Source organism: Sus scrofa, chromosome 2 (assembly GCF_000003025.6).
Source record: "Sus scrofa isolate TJ Tabasco breed Duroc chromosome 2, Sscrofa11.1, whole genome shotgun sequence".
NCBI lineage: Eukaryota > Metazoa > Chordata > Mammalia > Artiodactyla > Suidae > Sus > Sus scrofa.
The window spans coordinates 67823240-67840360 of record NC_010444.4 but is presented as its reverse complement, the minus strand read 5'-3'; the positions used below and the strand labels follow the sequence as shown (position 1 = coordinate 67840360).

Here is a 17121-nt window from a genome sequence, read left to right as displayed (position 1 = left end):
ATGCTCTCAATAATTCCAACTCCTGGTTTTCATGCTCTTGTGTATTCCCTCTCACTGAGTGTGAGATGGACATAGCGACTTGTTTCCAACAATAAGAATGTGGAAGAAATATTGGGGTGTCATTTCTGGGAATTAGAATTGAGCAGACAATAAAGCTGGCTTTCTTCATCTTGCCTCTCTCTTGCTCTTGCGTTGCTTAGGTTGATAAAACCCAACTGCCATGTTGTGACCATCAAGAGGCCCATGTGTCAATGAACCATGGTAATTCTGGACAATAGCCTGTTTACATGTGAATCCTACCAAGAGTCATCTCGGACGTGGTCCTAATTGGAATTTCGATTCCTACAGCACTGGCTGACACCTCGATTGCAACCTTCTGAGGTGTTCTCTGAAATATTTAGTGAAGTATCTGTTAGAAAGTTAATATGTAAAATTCAATAGTATTCTAGTGCACCACTATAATTCGTTTAGAGCAAAAACTTAGAGAAGTCTTTCAAATATGTAAACAAACAAACAAAAACCTTGAAAATATCCACCATATAAAAGGCCAAACTGAGCAAGGGCTAAGGAAATGAAAATAAGAAGTTATCCTTAGAGTCAAATGAGAAAATGGAAAGAGTATCATATCCTTCATATAGAAGACCTAAAGCTGTAAAGATTTCATGCTTAATACAATAGATTTATAGATATCAAACTCACACCCTGAGTGCTTTGATTTTTTAAAGCATGAAGTTTTTTCAGTTTAATTTAATATCAATTTTACATTGGAGTATACTTGATTTACAATGTTGTGTTAGTTTCAGGTGTACAGTAAAGTGAGTCGGGTATACACATCATAATTTTATATTAAGATCCTGCAAATTGGAAGTAAGAACTAAGGAATACAGTGGAATTGCCTCCTGAAAAGAGGAAGAACAGAGACCCTTCCAAGGACCTTCACCTTTCTTATATTTTTCCACACCCATTAATATTAGCAAGTCTCCAGAGACTGGGACCACATGGGCTCATTGGCTAATTCTGAGTTTTGTGCACTGAGCCCTCAGGTCACACCACTGTGCATAATTGCTGCTGCCTGCCCATTAGTTTGCCAGTTCTAATAGTGTGGTTCTTTATCTGTGTCTCTTCCATTTGTGGGCACCTGCATTTGAAGTTCCCAGCCTGATGTCTTCCTGCAAATCCTGAGACTTCATCACATACCAGGCATACTCCTTGTTCATGGTCCAGCATAGAATCAGTCCAGCCCAGTAAGTACTGAGTAAGCCCGTGATTGAAAGAGGGACTGTTAGGTGGCTGCCAAGGTTGGGGGAGTGGAATGGACTGGGAGTTTGTGGCTAGTAGATGCACATTATTGCATTTGGAATGGACAAGCAATGAGATCCTGGTGTATAGCACAGGGAACTATATCCAACAGCTTGTGATGGAACATGATGGAGGATAATATGAGGAAAAGGCATGTATAAATATGTATAAATGGGTCACTTTGCTGTACAGCAGAATTGACAGAACATTGTAAATCAACTATAATAAGATTTTTAAAAAGAAAAGATAAATAAGAAAGAAAGAAAAAAAGAGGGAGCGTTAGGATGATTACTCCCTCCTCAAGAGAATAAACATGATAATTGTGGCAGAAAGCCGAGAGGGTACCAATATTACAACATTTCATAATAAATCCCTATGAAATTTATGTTCTTCGTTCTGGTTGGGGTGTGAGAAATCTCATTCTGAGTTTGGCATGCACCCTCACTGGCTCTGCCTCTGGCTGGCATCTCCCACCAGAGCAGCCCCTGGGTCTTTCTAAAACTCCCCCTGAGAATGTCAAGTGATCATGAAGGAATGATGAAAATGGGGAAGATGGCATCAACTATAGCATCATATTCTGTTTCTGAGTGATTCCTAAATGTTATGCTCTAGAATATGTGTTTTATGTAACTTGTTTCATTTCATGTGTATAACCTCTCCCAAACTACAAGGGCACACATCATTGTTATTCTTTTTAATAAGAGGAAAGGAGCTCAGCATTTGATGTAACTTGTGCCAGGTCATGAGTTAGAAAAGGTTGAATCCATGTTTGAAGCCAGTCTTTCTGGGCAGACTAACTGCAGACACAGGGTATCTGGGCAGACTTCCCCCTGCCCACCCAGAGTCATGTCACCCCCAGGTCAGTCCTGGAAGAGACTCATTGCTCAGGATGCCCTTCCCTTTGGAGTTTTCTGGAGCATATAGTGGAGGGCAATAGGGAACATTTTCCGCATCAGCTACAGGAAAGTTGCATGAGATACAGGCAAAGTCACAGAAAGAATTGGCACTGGAAATTTAAGGGTAGATCTCTCTGCTGATCTTGCTCCTGGATTTTACTTTGAGTGTTCACTTCCTCGTCCATACTCATAATCAGCCCACTCAATCAAAAAGAAGACATAAGTCAGAATCATTGTGTTCACTCCTGCTCAAGAAAATGAAAACATTGAAAACAATATATCTCAAATGTATTTGTGATTAGCCCTCTGTACCTCTGCCTAAAACATTCGGAAAACCTGGAAATAGTGAAATTTAATGTGTGAGACTCAGAGACTGACAACTTCATTTTGAATCCTGTGTGCTTTCCTTATTCTTTGGGCAATTTCTTGGTCTCTCTGGGAGTTAGGATTGTCAACTAAGTTGATGCCTCATTGATAAAACTCCCCTTAATTAGGACTAAGCAAATAATGTTTGTCCTCTATGCAATAACTATGTGATGGATGCATAAAGTAAGTGCAAAATAAATTTCATATATTTTGTTGGTAACAATGACAAGGCTAATTCTTATATTATTAGATTTGAATGTCTGGTGATCTGGTATTATGGCTTTCCTACATCCATGAGAGGACTTTTTTTAATTTATTTACATAAGTACATCTTCATATTGAAGAGAAATGACCAAGGGTCACCTATTTCTTTCTCTTTTTTTATAAATTGAAAGTTTTAAAAGATTCTTTTTTATTATTAATTTTTAAAAATTAGTATAGTTGATTTACAATGTTCTTCCAATTTCTGCTGTACAGCAAAGTGACCCAGGGGTGTGTGTGTGTGTGTGTGTGTGTGCGTGTACATATATATACATATATATATATATTTCTCACACCCCAACCAGAACCAAGAATATAAATTTCATAGGGATTTATTATGAAATGTTGTATATTGGTACCCTCTCGACTTTCTGCCACAATTATGTTTATTCTCTTGAGGAGGGAGTAATCGTCCTAACACTCCCTCTTTCTTTCTTTCTGTTTAATTTATGTTTTATATGAATACATTAATATATAAATATGTAAATTATAATATATAATTTTTCTCATATTATCTTCCAAACTCAGGGCTCACCTATTTCTGATTCCCCAGAGCTTACACCTTGTTGGCAGAGAGGAGGCACCAAGAATTTTAAAAACCTAGTTATAGTGTTGAATAGACCCTTCCATTTTCATAGAAACAAAGTGTGGGCAATAGGGCTTCCTTCCATCCACTGGATCATGCATGTCAGTGTTTTCATCCTTTTCAGGAATGTCCCATAGGACTAGGGACAAGATAAAATAGTGCTTATTTGTAACTACAGCATGGACTTTCTATGGTACCTATTATTTTCCATGTAATAGAATCTGCAGCATTAAGTGATTGAGAAACCTCTCAAGAGATTATCATAAAATGGGGGGAAAGAGTCAGAAAAGAAGGGGACCGTACCTCTTGCTGTATGGGCTGAGACACATTTTAGTGTTTCATGTCAGTCCATGCTCCAGTGCTCCAAGACAGGAAAGTCTTCCACATTTCCACCTTTTTTTTGGATTGGGGGTGAAAGACCCAGGACTCTAAAGTTGAAGTGCTTTTTCCTGTACAGTTCTCTGTCACTTCCACTGCAGATAAAATGCATTTCACTTTCTTTTTCTTTTTCCTCCTTCCTTCCCTTTCTTTCTTTCTTCCTTTCTTCCTTGCTTTCTTTCTTTTGGTTGCACCTGCAGCGTGCAGAAATTCCTGGGCTAGGGATTGAACCTGGGCCCCAGCAGTGACCTGAGCTGCTTCAGTAACAACACCTTAACCTGCTGTGCCACAAGGAAACTTCCAAAAGTGTTTCTTTTCAAACCAACTTTGGTCCCAGATGTGAAATAAAGGTAGAAGAGTTGATTCATCATCTTTTGGTTCAGTGAGGGCAACTGTGAATTCTAAGAATGCAGCAATATTTTACAGGGTCCATGATGGGACTACATTGTGGATTGCGGGGTTTTCTACGAACACTCATGTTTTTCTGTCCAGCTTTGGAATCTGCAGTTGAAAAGAGTTCCTATACAAAATGAAGATGTCATGTGCAACTATCATGAAAATATCACAAGACAGACTTCATGGATGTTTTCGAATGATACCTTAATAAAAGAGGATGCAGTTTCTATCAAGTGATTTTTGTATTGAAACAAATATAGGCAATTAATATAAGTAAAATTGAACATGCACCAATTGTTAGAAATTTTAATGAATAATCTCCACTCACATATTATATACAAATTCTCGTATGTATGGTATGGAGAGAGGTGAAAGAATTTTCATAGGAATGTTGTAAGAAGAAACTATTGTAAATAATACTATAACATATAAAATGTCATTTAAAATAAGTATTTACTTAATACATAAATAAAATACATTAAATTATATATTATTACATTTAGAACATACGTGAAATATATGTTTATATTTGTTAAATTTATATTAAAATATATAAATAGGTTATATACTAATAAAATAATGACTTCATTTATATAATAATGTGCATCAGCAACAAGATTTAGTAGTTTTATGTACGTTACAAAAAGACTTCACCACCAGGTTGTGGTAACTGAACACATTTCTAGAGGCACCATGTATAGTATATTGTTAAGGTAAATTTTTTCTTTTTATGGCTGCACCTGTGGCATATTGAAGTTCCTGGACCAGGGGTCCAATCAGAACTGCAGGTGGGGTGTATCCTTAACCCACTGAGCGAGGCCCAGGATGGAAACTGCATCCTCACAAAGATATCAGGTCCTTAAACCCTAAGAAAGCTATTTATGGATTCATAAATCATTAATGATATCATGGCATCATTGACAAGACAATATACCCATCCACATTATGACATTGGTTGCCTTTGGGGTACAGGTGTGCAGAGGAATGGGATGGAGCTGAGATACCAAAAAAAGTTGAATAGGTAGTGGGTACTGATGATAGTAATAATAAGTAATATTATTGGAACATTTTTCAAGTGTTAGTCAATATTCAAAGCAGCGTGTCTCAACCCCAGCTGCACATTAGGATGGCCAAGAATCTCAAATGTAGATTTCCTAAAATTGTTTCTAGGCTGAGGCTGGGGTAGCTGTGTATTTTAAAACAACCTCTCGAAAATATATTGACCAACTGGAACTGAAAATCACTAGTCTGAGCAATAAAAATGATTTTTTTAAAACTTTCTACAATGGTTGTTCTAGGTAGTTCTGTTATTATCACAATCAAACAGATAATGGAACTGTCCAGGTGTGTTTACATTCCTCTACTTTGAAGTTTTCCCAATTAAATCCTAGTGTGACATGCCAAAATAATGATCCAGAATTGCCTTCAGGTAGTAGAAGCAAAGGAATTGCCATCTCTATCAGGAAGGTTGGACATGAAAATCTGTTAGCTAGATGCAAGTGGATGGGTCCTGACCTGGCTCTGGGACCATCCCTCATGCTGAGCTTCCCAACTGTAAATAAAGGGTTTATGACCATGAAAACAAGACCACCAGGTATATGAAACAGCACTCACCATCACTAATCTTAGGAAATGGAAGTCAAAACTCCAGTCAAATACCACCTCTCATCTGTTAGGATGGTTACTGTCAAGAAAACCAATGACAATACGTGTTCTGGAGGATGTGGAGGAAAGGAAACCCTTGCACTTGGTTGATGGGAACGATTATTGGCACATCCTTTACCAAAAACAGATGGAGTTTCCTAAAAAATTAGAAATGGCTACTAATTAAAATAGATCTCCTGTATCTTCAAACGACCCCACCTCAGATTGCATGTCCAGAGGGAAAAAAAAAACAGTACCTCAGAGATCACTGCACTCCCATGTTCACTGCAATATTATTCATAATAGTGACAACATGAAATATCCCAAGTGTCTGGTGGCAGATGAGTGCATAAAAAAGATGTGCTGTGTGTGTGTGTGTGTGTGTACATAAAATATTCAATGTATTATTATTCAGTCATAAAAGAAAGAGATCCTTCCATTTGTGACAACATAGATGGAACTGGAGGATGTCATGCTTATTGAAATAGACCAGACATGGAAATAACATATGATCTCACTTATGCATGGAATCTAAGTAAATCGAAATCAGAGAATCACAGATTAAAACTGTAGTTATAAAGGGAAAGGGGTAGAGGTAGAGGGGAGTTGTTGTTGTTCAACGGATACAAACTTTCAGGTATAAGATGAATAAGTTCTGATGATCTAATAGAAAGCATAGTGGCAATAGTTAATGATTCTGTATTGTATTCTTGAAATCTGCTGAGAGAGATCTGGTTAAGAATTTCCTCCCAACATAGAAATACAAATAATAACAATGTGATCTGATGGATATGTTAATTAACTTGATTATAATAACCTTTCACAATGTCTATGTGCAGTAAATCATCATTTTGTACATCTTAAAAAATCTACATGGGAGTTCCCATTGTGGCACAGCGGAAAAGAATCCAGCTAGGAACCATGAGGTCTCAGGTTCGATCCCTGGCCTCACTCAGTGGATTAGAGATCTGGGGTTGCCGTGAGCTGTGGTGTAGTTTGCAGAGACAGCTTGCATCCTACGTTGCTGTGGCTGTGGTGTAGGCTGGTGGCTATAGCTCTGATTGGATCCCTAGCCTGGGAGGCTCTATATGCTGCAGGTGCAGCCCTAGAAAGACAAAAGACAAAAACAAAACAAAACAAAAAACCTACATGTTTTACAACACAAATATGTAATTTTCTCAATTATATTTCAATAAACTGGAATTTAACCCAAAATAATGAAGAAGAATTACATCTAATGTGTGAGATCACTTCTTATTTTGCCACTACAGAATAGAGTCTAAAAAATGAGAAGTGGTCTCACACACTGGATGTTTTACTGAGATTTTACTTGGTTGAAAAAACTCATATAAAACAAAATGTTTCAAGGGTATTACTTAAAATTTATTATTGTTTAATTATTGACAGAAATTCTGTAGTTCCCATTGTAGCTCAATGGGTTAAGAACACAACTAGCAGCCATGAGGATGCAGGTTCGACCCCAGCCTCGCTCAGTGGGTTAAGGGTCCAGTGTTGCTGAAGGCTGAGGCATAGGTCACAGATGCAGCTTGGATCCAGTCCTGCTGTGGCAGCTGTGGCTCTGATTTGACCCCTAGCCTGGGAAATTCCATATTCTGCAGTTATGGCTCTAAAAAGAAAACAAAATTCTGTATATTAACACAATTTTGGTAGTCATCAATGCTTTATGATTAGGTGATTACTTATCAAAATTTGAAGTCCAGAAAAGCCAAAGATATGAAGTATATACCAAATGACTTTTAAAAGCCCTTTCAGTAGGTAGAGCCTCAGTCTCATAAAAGACACCCCTCATATTTGAGAAACTTATTTTTATGGAGGGAATAAAGAAAACTCAAGAATGATAAAACTCGTGAAGATAATTAGCACATAAAATTTGTTTTCTAGAGTTCCCTGATGGCTCAGTGAATTAAGGATCTAGTGTTGTCACTGCGGTGGCACAGGTTCAGTCCCTGACCTGAGAATTTTCATGTGCTGTGGGCCTGGCCAAAAATATTTTCTGATTCTTAACATTCAACTTTAACTTAGATTACAGTTTACACAGTGTTGTGTTTTTTTTTTTTAATTGGCTGCACCTGCAGTATGTGGAAACTCCTGGGTCAGGGACTGAACCCACATCACAAAAGCAACCCAAGCCGCAACAGTGACAAAGCCTGACCTTTAATCTGTTTGTGCCACAAGGGAGCTCCACAGTATTGTGCTTTATAGAGTATTTATAAATATTCTAGCTAAAGGACATATATGGAATTGTATTAGAATAATATGAGGTTTATATATAACCATGTCCTAATATCATTAATTTTGAATTATATATTTTTATTAAAGAAGGAAGGGAATTTATCATTCTATATATTTTTTCTCTATTTTTGACTTCTTAGGGCCACACTAGTAGCATATGGAAGGTCCCAGGCTAGAGGTTTAATTGGAGCTGCAGCTGCCATACTAGACCACAGCCACAGCAACACAAGATCTGAGCTGTGTCTGTGACGTATACCAGAGCTCACCACAATGCCAGATCCTTAACCCACTGACCTAGGCCAGGAATAGAGCCCATGTCCTCATGGGTACTAGTCAGATTTGTTACCACTGAGCCACAACGAGAACACCTCATTCTATATTTTTACTAAAGAGTAGGCTATATTTTACTGAGATCATGGCTCTATTTCTCTCTCTCTCTCTCTCTCTCTCTCTCTCTCTCTCTCTCTCTCTCTCTCTCTAGCTGCACCCATGGCATGTGGAAGTTCCTGGGCCAGGGATTGAACCCACACCATAGCAGCAACCCAATCCACTACAGTAAAACCCTGGATCCCTAACATGCTGCACCATAGGAAAACTCTGATCTTGACTCTGTTATCTCCAACAGTCTTGCTTCTCATTACCCTTCATTCCAGTTTCTATAAGATAAGTGTATATAGAATGAGGTGACTAAACAGAAACCAATGAGGGAACAGTTCAAGCAGATAGAATTTGTCACACTGAGAAAATATTATTGAAGGTACTAAAGTGTATTGTAAAGTGACAATACAAAAGAATTGCTTATATCCCCAAAACATACACAGTACTTGATGACATTTACTTATCTTATTTTTTCCAATCTTCTTTTCCCCACAGCATCCAAGCCTCATGGAACAGCAAAATCTAACAAGTGTCTCGGAATTCTTCCTCCTGGGACTCTCAGATGATCCAGAACTGCAGCCCTTCTTCCTTGGGCTATTTCTGTCCATGTACCTGGTCACCATGTTGGGGAACCTACTCATCATCCTGACTGTCGCCTCTGACTCCCACCTTCACACCCCCATGTACTTCTTCCTCTCCAGCTTGTCCTTGGCTGACATGGGTTTTGTCTCTGCCACCATCCCCAAGATGATTGGGAACATCCAAACTCACAGCAGAGTCATCTCTTTTGCTGGCTGCCTGACACAGATGTCTACTTTCGTCCTTTTCGGAAGTATGGATGATATGCTTCTGTCTCTGATGGCCTATGACAGGTTTGTGGCCATCTGTCATCCACTGCACTACCTGGTCATCATGCATCCACGCCTCTGCTGCTTCTTAGTTTTGATGTCTTTTTTGGTCAGCCTTTTGGACTCCCAGGTGCACAGTTGGATTGTGTTACGACTTACCTGCTTCAAGGATGTGAAAATTCCTAATTTCTTCTGTGACCCTTCTCAACTCCTCAACCTTGCCTGTTCTGATATCTTCACCAATAACATTATTGTGTATTTTGTTGGTGCCATTTTTGGTTTTCTCCCTATATCAGGAATCTTTTTCTCTTACTGTAAAATTCTTTCCTCCATTCTGAGAGTGCCTTCATTAGGTCAGAAGTAGAAGGCCTTCTCCACCTGTGGCTCTCACCTGGCAGTTGTTTGCTTATTTTATGGAACAGGTTTTGGGGTGTATCTCAGCTCAACCATCTCACATTCTCTCAGGAAGGATGCAGTGGCCTCGGTGATGTACACTGTGGTCACCCCCATGCTGAACCCCTTTATCTACAGTCTGAAGAACAGAGACATCAAAAGGGCCATGAGGAGGTTGCTCAGCCAAGCAATCTAATCTCAGTACCTGTGCCACCCATTTGGAGTGTATGTTGGAAAATGCAGAAAAACTAAACATGTAGACCTGCAAACCTTTCCTCTTTTATCACATCATCTTTGTAGCTCCTATGGCCTTCACACCTCTTCTTGCTTTGCACATGAGTATTGCTTCTTTTTGTACTTCTTAATGAAACTTGGGGAGAACTGGGATCATTTGTATATCTTCATTACTGTGTGACTTACTCCTACTATATCTATGGTTATATTGTAGTTTATCATTGATGGGCAAAAGATCCTGGAAAGAGGAACAACTCTCTTTTCATATACTTAAAATTGACATCTTTTTTTTTTGGCAGATATTTTGTGTTTTTAGTTTTGTGGACAAGTTTAGTATTTTCTTTTAACTCTCACTCATTCCAATTCTTTATTTTTAATGATATAGGACCTAAACATCCTAGGAATAAACAGGTAATGTTTGTACATAATAAGAAAGCAGTAAATGTAGATATCCTTCTTTTCACTTACTCTGAGGTTGATATATTTCCAATAATTGAATTGAACATTAAGTGTGCTTCATCCTGGATGCCTGACATTACTTCTTTGTGTCCTAGTATGTGATCTATTGTAGAGAATGTTCCATGTATGCTTCAAAAGAATGTTTCTTCTGTTTTTCCAAATGTAATGTGTTGCAGATATCAATTAAATCCAACTGTTCTATTGTGTCATCTAAAATCTCTGCTGCCTTATCAATTTTCTTTCTGGATGACCTGTCCATTGATGTCATTGTGGTATTAAAGTCTTCTATTGTTATTGTAAACCTGTCAATTTCTCCCTTTATATTTTCTAGTATTTGTTTTATATATTTAGTTATTTCCTTTTTGTTTGCATACATATTAACAAGTGTAATATAGTCTTTTTGAACTGATTCCCTTATCGTTATATAAAGACTTTCTTTTTTTCTTTACAGATGTTGTTTTCAAGTCTATTTTGTCTGATATGAGTATTGCTACCCATGCTTTCATGTCTTTTCCGTTGGCGTGAAATATATTTTTCCATCCCCTCATGTTCAAATCCATGTGTGTCTTTCACTCTAAAGTGAGTCTCTGAGGCAGCATATTGTGGGTTCTTTGTAGGTTCTTGGTTCTTTTTTTTTTTCTTTTTAATAGCTGCACCTGTGGTCTGTGGCATATGGAGTTTCCCAGGGTAGTGGTCAAATCAGAGCTGTAGCCACCTGCCTATACCACAGTCATAGCAACTTGGCATCTGAGCTGCCTCTGCAACCTACACTGCAGCTCACAGCAATGCCAGAATCTTAACCCTCTGAATAAGGCTTGAGATTGAACCTGTGTCCTCATGGATACAAGACAGATTCATTTCTGCTGAGCCACAATGGGAACACCAAAGGTTCTTGTTCTTTAATCCAATCTTCCACTCTCTGTCTTTGGATATGAGCAATTTGTCTGTTGACATTTAAAGTAATCATTGATAAATAAGGGTTTATTACCATTCTAAACCTTGTTTTCAAGTTGATTTGGTAATTATTCTTTATTTCTTTCTTCTTTTTGTATTTCCTTTTGTGGTTTCATGATTTTCCCTTTCTTTTTGGCTTTTTGAGACTCTATTGTAGGTTTTTGATTTGTGGTTATCCTGATTTTCCAGTATGTTAACCCATAACTTTATGTAATTGCTTTAGACTGATAGTCATATAAGTTTAAACATATTCTAAATGATCTACATTTTTTATACCCCTCCCCAACATTTTGTGATTTTGATGTCTATTTTACATTTTCATGTTTATCTTTTTGCAGTTATAATCATGTTTACAAAAGTTTTTGATTGTTCTTAATCTATGTATTGATTTTTAAAGTGATCCTCAATGTTTTTTTTTTTTTTTTTTTTTTTTTTGTTGTTGTTGTTATTGTCGTTGTTGTTGTTGTTGCTATTTCTTGGGCCGCTCCCCACGGCATATGGAGGTTCCCAGGCTAGGGCTGAATCGGAGCTGTAGCCACCGGCCTACGCCAGAGCCACAGTAACGCAGGATCCGAGCCGTGTCTGAAACCTACACCACAGCTCACGGCAATGCCGGATGGTTAACCCACTGAGCAAGGGCAGGGACCAAACACGCAACCTCATAGTTCCTAGTCGGATTCGTTAACCACTGCGCCACGACGGGAACTCCCTCAATGTTTTTATATATTTGCCTTTCCTAATGTTTTTCCATTTTCTATAATTCTTGCTTCTTTTCTATTTAGAGAAGAATTTTCAATATTTCTCATAGGTGATGTTTAGTTTTGCTGTATTCTTTCAGTTTTCTCTTTCTGAGAAATTCTTTCTTTCCTTATATTTGAATTGATAATCTTGTTAGGTAGAGTATCCTAGGTTTCAGGTAATTTCCTTTCAGGTCTTTGAATACATCATTCCTCTCTGTTCTGGTCTGTGATGTTTCCGTAGAGAAATCAGCTGATAGCCTTATAGAAGTTCCTTGTAACTTTGTTTTTCTCTTTCTGCCTTTAGATTCATCTTTTTACCTTTAACTTTTGCCATTTTTATCATGATGTGTCTTACTGTGGGTGTCTTTAGGTTCATTTTGTTTAGGATGCTCTATGCTTCCTATACCTGGATATCTGTTTCTTTCTTTAGTTTTGGGAGTTTTCAGCTATAATTTCTTCAAATACATTAAGTATGTTTATTAAATTACTAAAGTATAATTATTAAAGTATTAAAGTATTGAAGTATTAAATTATTAAAGTATAATTATTAAAGTATAATTGATTTACAATGTGCCAATTTCTGTTGTACAGCAAAGTTACCAGTCATACCTATATATATACATTCTCTTTCTTATATTATCCTCCATCATGGGCTATCCCAAGTGACTGAATGTAGTTCTCTGTACTATACAATAGGGCCTCATTTTATATTCTAAATATAATAGTTGGCATCTACTAACCCAAAACAGCCAGTGCATCCCACTCCACCCCACCTTAGCAACCACAAGTCTGTTCTCTATACCTGTGAGTCTCATTCTGTTTTGTAGATAGGTTCATTTGTGTCATATTCTAGATTCCACATATAAGTAGTATCATGTTGTCTTTGTCTTTCTTTTCCAGACTTACTTTACTGAGAATCTCTAGTTGCAAACATGTTGCTGCAAATGGCATTAATTTGTTCTTTTTCATGGCTGAGTAGTATTCCCTTGTATATATATATACCACATCTCTTTTTTTTTTTTTCTTCTTAAAGACTGCACCTGTGGCATATGGAGATTCCCAAGCTAGGGGTCCAATTTTAGCTGTAGCCGCCAACCTATGCCAGAGTCACAGCAATGCCATATCCGAATACATCTCCAACTTAGCTCAAGGAAATGTTGGATCCTTAACCCACTGAGCAAGGCTAGGGGTCGAACCTGCCACCTCATGGTTCCTAGTCAGATTTCTTTCCACTGAGCCACGATAGGAAGTCTGACAACTTCTTAATCTATTTGTCTGTCAGTGATGACATTTAGGTTGCTTCCATGTCTTGGCTATTACGAAAAATGATTCTATGAATATAGGGGTACATATATCTTTTTGAGTTTTAGTTTTGTCTGGATATATGCCCAGGAGTTGGATTGTTGGATCATATGGTAGTTCTCTCTTTAGCTTCCTGAGGAACCTCTATACCTGTTTTCCATAGGGGTTGTACCAATTTACATGACCACCAAGTGTGTAGGAGTGTTCTTTTTCTCCGCATCCTCATCAGCACTTGTTATTTGTAGATTTGTCAAATGCATTTTTGAGCCTCTTTTCTCTCTGTTCCCTTTCTGGAACTCCTGTTATGCATAGGTTGGCATGCTTTATATTATCCCATAGATCTCTTATATTGCTTTCTTTCTTTTTTTTTTAATTTATCTTTCTGCCTGCTATTCTGATTGGGTTATTTCCATTATTATATCTTCTAGATAACTTATCCATTCTTCTGCATTATTTAATATGGTATTCATTGCTTTTAGCCTTGTTTTGTCACAGCCCTTGAACTGTCTAATTTTTATTGGTTCCTTTTTTGTTTCTAGTTCCTTGTTACAGTGACCTACATCTCTAGTGAATCTTTCTTAATTACTTTAACATCTTTGTTACCTTCTCTCTTTTGTTGGCTTTTTAGGGCCACACCCATGGTTTATTGTAGATCCCAGCCTAAAGGTTAAATCAGAACTGTACCTGCTGGAGTATGCCACAGCCACAGCAATGTGGGATCAGAGCTGATTGGCAACTGCCCTTTGGAACTCAAGGAAGATTATGGAGGCTGAAGATTATTCCCTAAAAAGAAGAAATGGAGGACACAGAAAGGCTTGTGTGCCCAGGACCCCCACAGGGCCCTGCTAGGGTACACCAGCTGGCTAGGATTTTGGATTGGGAACTGCTGTAATATGGCAGCTGTCAATGTTTGTCTATCTCTGCCCTGATTGCTGGCAATCCAACACTCACACACTCCTCAAGAGCAGAGTCCAAGTCCTTCCTACTCTACTATCTGTCCTTGCAGATGGTCCCAGGCAGCAGAGGGGGTTCTTAGGGGTTTCTTAAGGTGAGGGAACATTTTCTTTTTCACAGCACCCTCCCAGAGATGCTGGTCCCATCCAGACACCTCTGTTTTCTTCCTCCGACCCAGTCATGTGGATCTTTCTTGTAGCTCTGCTGGTATAATAGATCTACCAGTTTTCATTTGGGTTTCTGTTAGAACTGTTCCACATGGAGATATATTTTGGATGTGCTTGGTTGTGGGGAGTGGGGGAAGTGAGGTCTATGTCCTTCTCTTTGCCATTTTGTGGAAGGTCCTGACACTACTCCTTTTTTTGTCTTTTTTTTTTTTAGGACTACACCAACAGCATATAGAAATTCTCAGGCTAGGGGTTGATTCAGAGCTGCATCTGCCAGCTATGCCACAGCCATAGCAATGCCAGAACCAAGCCATCTTCTGCTACCTACACTGCAACTCACCACAATGCTGGATCCTTCACCCACTGAGCAAGGGCAAGGATCGAGCCTGCATCCTCATAGTTACTAGTCGGGTTCATTACCACAGAGCCACAATGTGAACTCTCCTGACTACACTTTTTTATGTTTATACAGTGTGACCTTGACCAGATTGATGGCAAGGACTGAACACAATTATCTGCAGAGTCAAATGTAACACAGTGAAGGCAGATATTAGGTGCATCTCTGCTTTTTAACATTAAATTATGTACCTAAGTATAATAAATAAGAAGTGTCTAAAAAATAAAAAGGGGTATTATTTTGTTCTTTTTTATGGCTGAGTAGTATTCCATTGTGTACATATACCACACCTTCCTAATCCAGTCTTCTGTTGATGGACATTTGGGTTGTTTCCAGCTCTTGGCTATTGTGAATAGTGCTGCAATCAACATGCAGGTACATGTTGCTTTTTAAGGAAACTTTTGTCCAGATATATACCCAAGAGTGGGATTTCTGGGTCATATGGTAGTTCTATGTATAGATTTTTTTTTTTTTTTTTTTTTTTTTTTTTTGCCTTTTCTTGGGCTGCTCCCGAGGCATATGGAGGTTCCCAGGCTAGAGGTCCAATCAGAGCTCTAGTCGCCAGCCTATACCAGAGCCACAGCAATGCCAGATCCGAGCGGCGACTGCGACCTACACCACAGCTCACGGCAACACAGGATCGTTAACCCACTGAGCAAGGGCAGGGATTGAACCCACAACCTCATGGCTCCTAGTCGGATTCGTTAACCACTGCGCCACAAAGGGAACTCCTATGTATAGATTTCTAAGGTACCTCCATACAGTTCTCCATAGTGGCTGTACCAGCTTACATTCCCACCAAGAGTGCATGAGGGTTCCCTTTTCTCCACAGCCCCTCCAGCATTTGTTATTTGTGGACTTATTAATGATAGGCCATTCTGACTGGTGTGAGGTGGTATCTCACGGTAGTTTTGATTTGCATTTCTCTAATAATCAGGGATGTGGAGCATTTTTTCATGTGCTTGTTGGCCATCTGTACATCTTCCTTGGAGAAATGTCTGTTCGGGTCTTTTGCCCATTTTTCCATTGGGTTGTTGGCTTTTTTGCTCTTGAGTTGTATAACTTGTTCGTATTTTCTAGAGGTTAAGCCCTTGTCAGTTGCATCATTTGAAACTATTTTCTCCCATTCTGTAAGTTGTCTTTTTGTTTTCTTTTTGGTTTCCTTTGCCATGCAAAAGCTTTTCAGTTTGATGAGGTCCCATTGGTTTGTTTTTGCTCTTATTTTATTTTGCTTTGGGAGACTGACCTGAGAAAACATTCATGATGTTGATGTCAGAGAATGTTTTGCCTATGTTTTCCTCCAGGAGTTTGATGGTGTCTTGTCTTATATTTAGGTCTTTCAGCCATTTTGAGTTTATTTTCATGCATAGTGTGAGGGTGCATTCAAGTTTCATCGATTTGCATGCAGCTGTCCAGGTTTCCCAGCAATGCTTGCTGAATAGACAGTATTTTTCCCATTTTATGTTCTTGTCTCCTTTGTCAAAGATTGACCATTGTTGTCTGTGTTTATTTCTGGGTTCTGTTCCATTGGTCTGTATATCTGTTTTGATACCAGTACCACACTGTCTTGATGACTGTGGCTTTGTAATGTTGCCTGAAGTCTGGGAGAGTTATATGTCCTGCTTTGTTTTTGTTCCTCAGGATTGCTTTGGTGATTCTTTTTTTTTTTGTGGTTCCATAAAAAGTTTTGGATTGTTTGTTCCAGTTCTGTGAAAAATGTCATGGGTCATTTGATAGGGATTGCATTGAATCTGTAGATTGCTTTGGGTAGTATGGCCATTTTTACAATATTAATTTTTCCAACCCAGGAGCATGGGATATCTGTCCATCTCTTTACATCTTCTTTAATTTCCTGGATTAATGTTTTCTATTTCTTGGCATATCAGTCTTTTACCTCCTTGGTCAGGTATATTCCCAGGTATTTGATTTTTTGGGGTGCAATTTTAAAGGGTACTTTATTTCTGTATTCCTTTTCTAATATTTCATTGTTAGTATACAGAAACATGACTGATTTCTGAAAATTAATCTTGTATCCTGCTACTTGCTGAATTTGTTGATCAGTTCAAGTAGTTTTTGGGTTGAGTCCTTATGGTTTTCTATGTAAAGTATCATGTCATCTGCATACAGTGACAGTTTTATCTCTTCTCCTCCTATTTGTATTCCCTTTATTTCTTTTGTTTGTGCAATTTCTGTGGCTAGGACTTCCAATACTATGT

General features: G+C 38.3%; 1 pseudogene; it reads left to right on the top strand.

Moving 5' to 3' along the window:
• LOC110259760 lies at window positions 8938-9894 on the top strand (annotated as a pseudogene).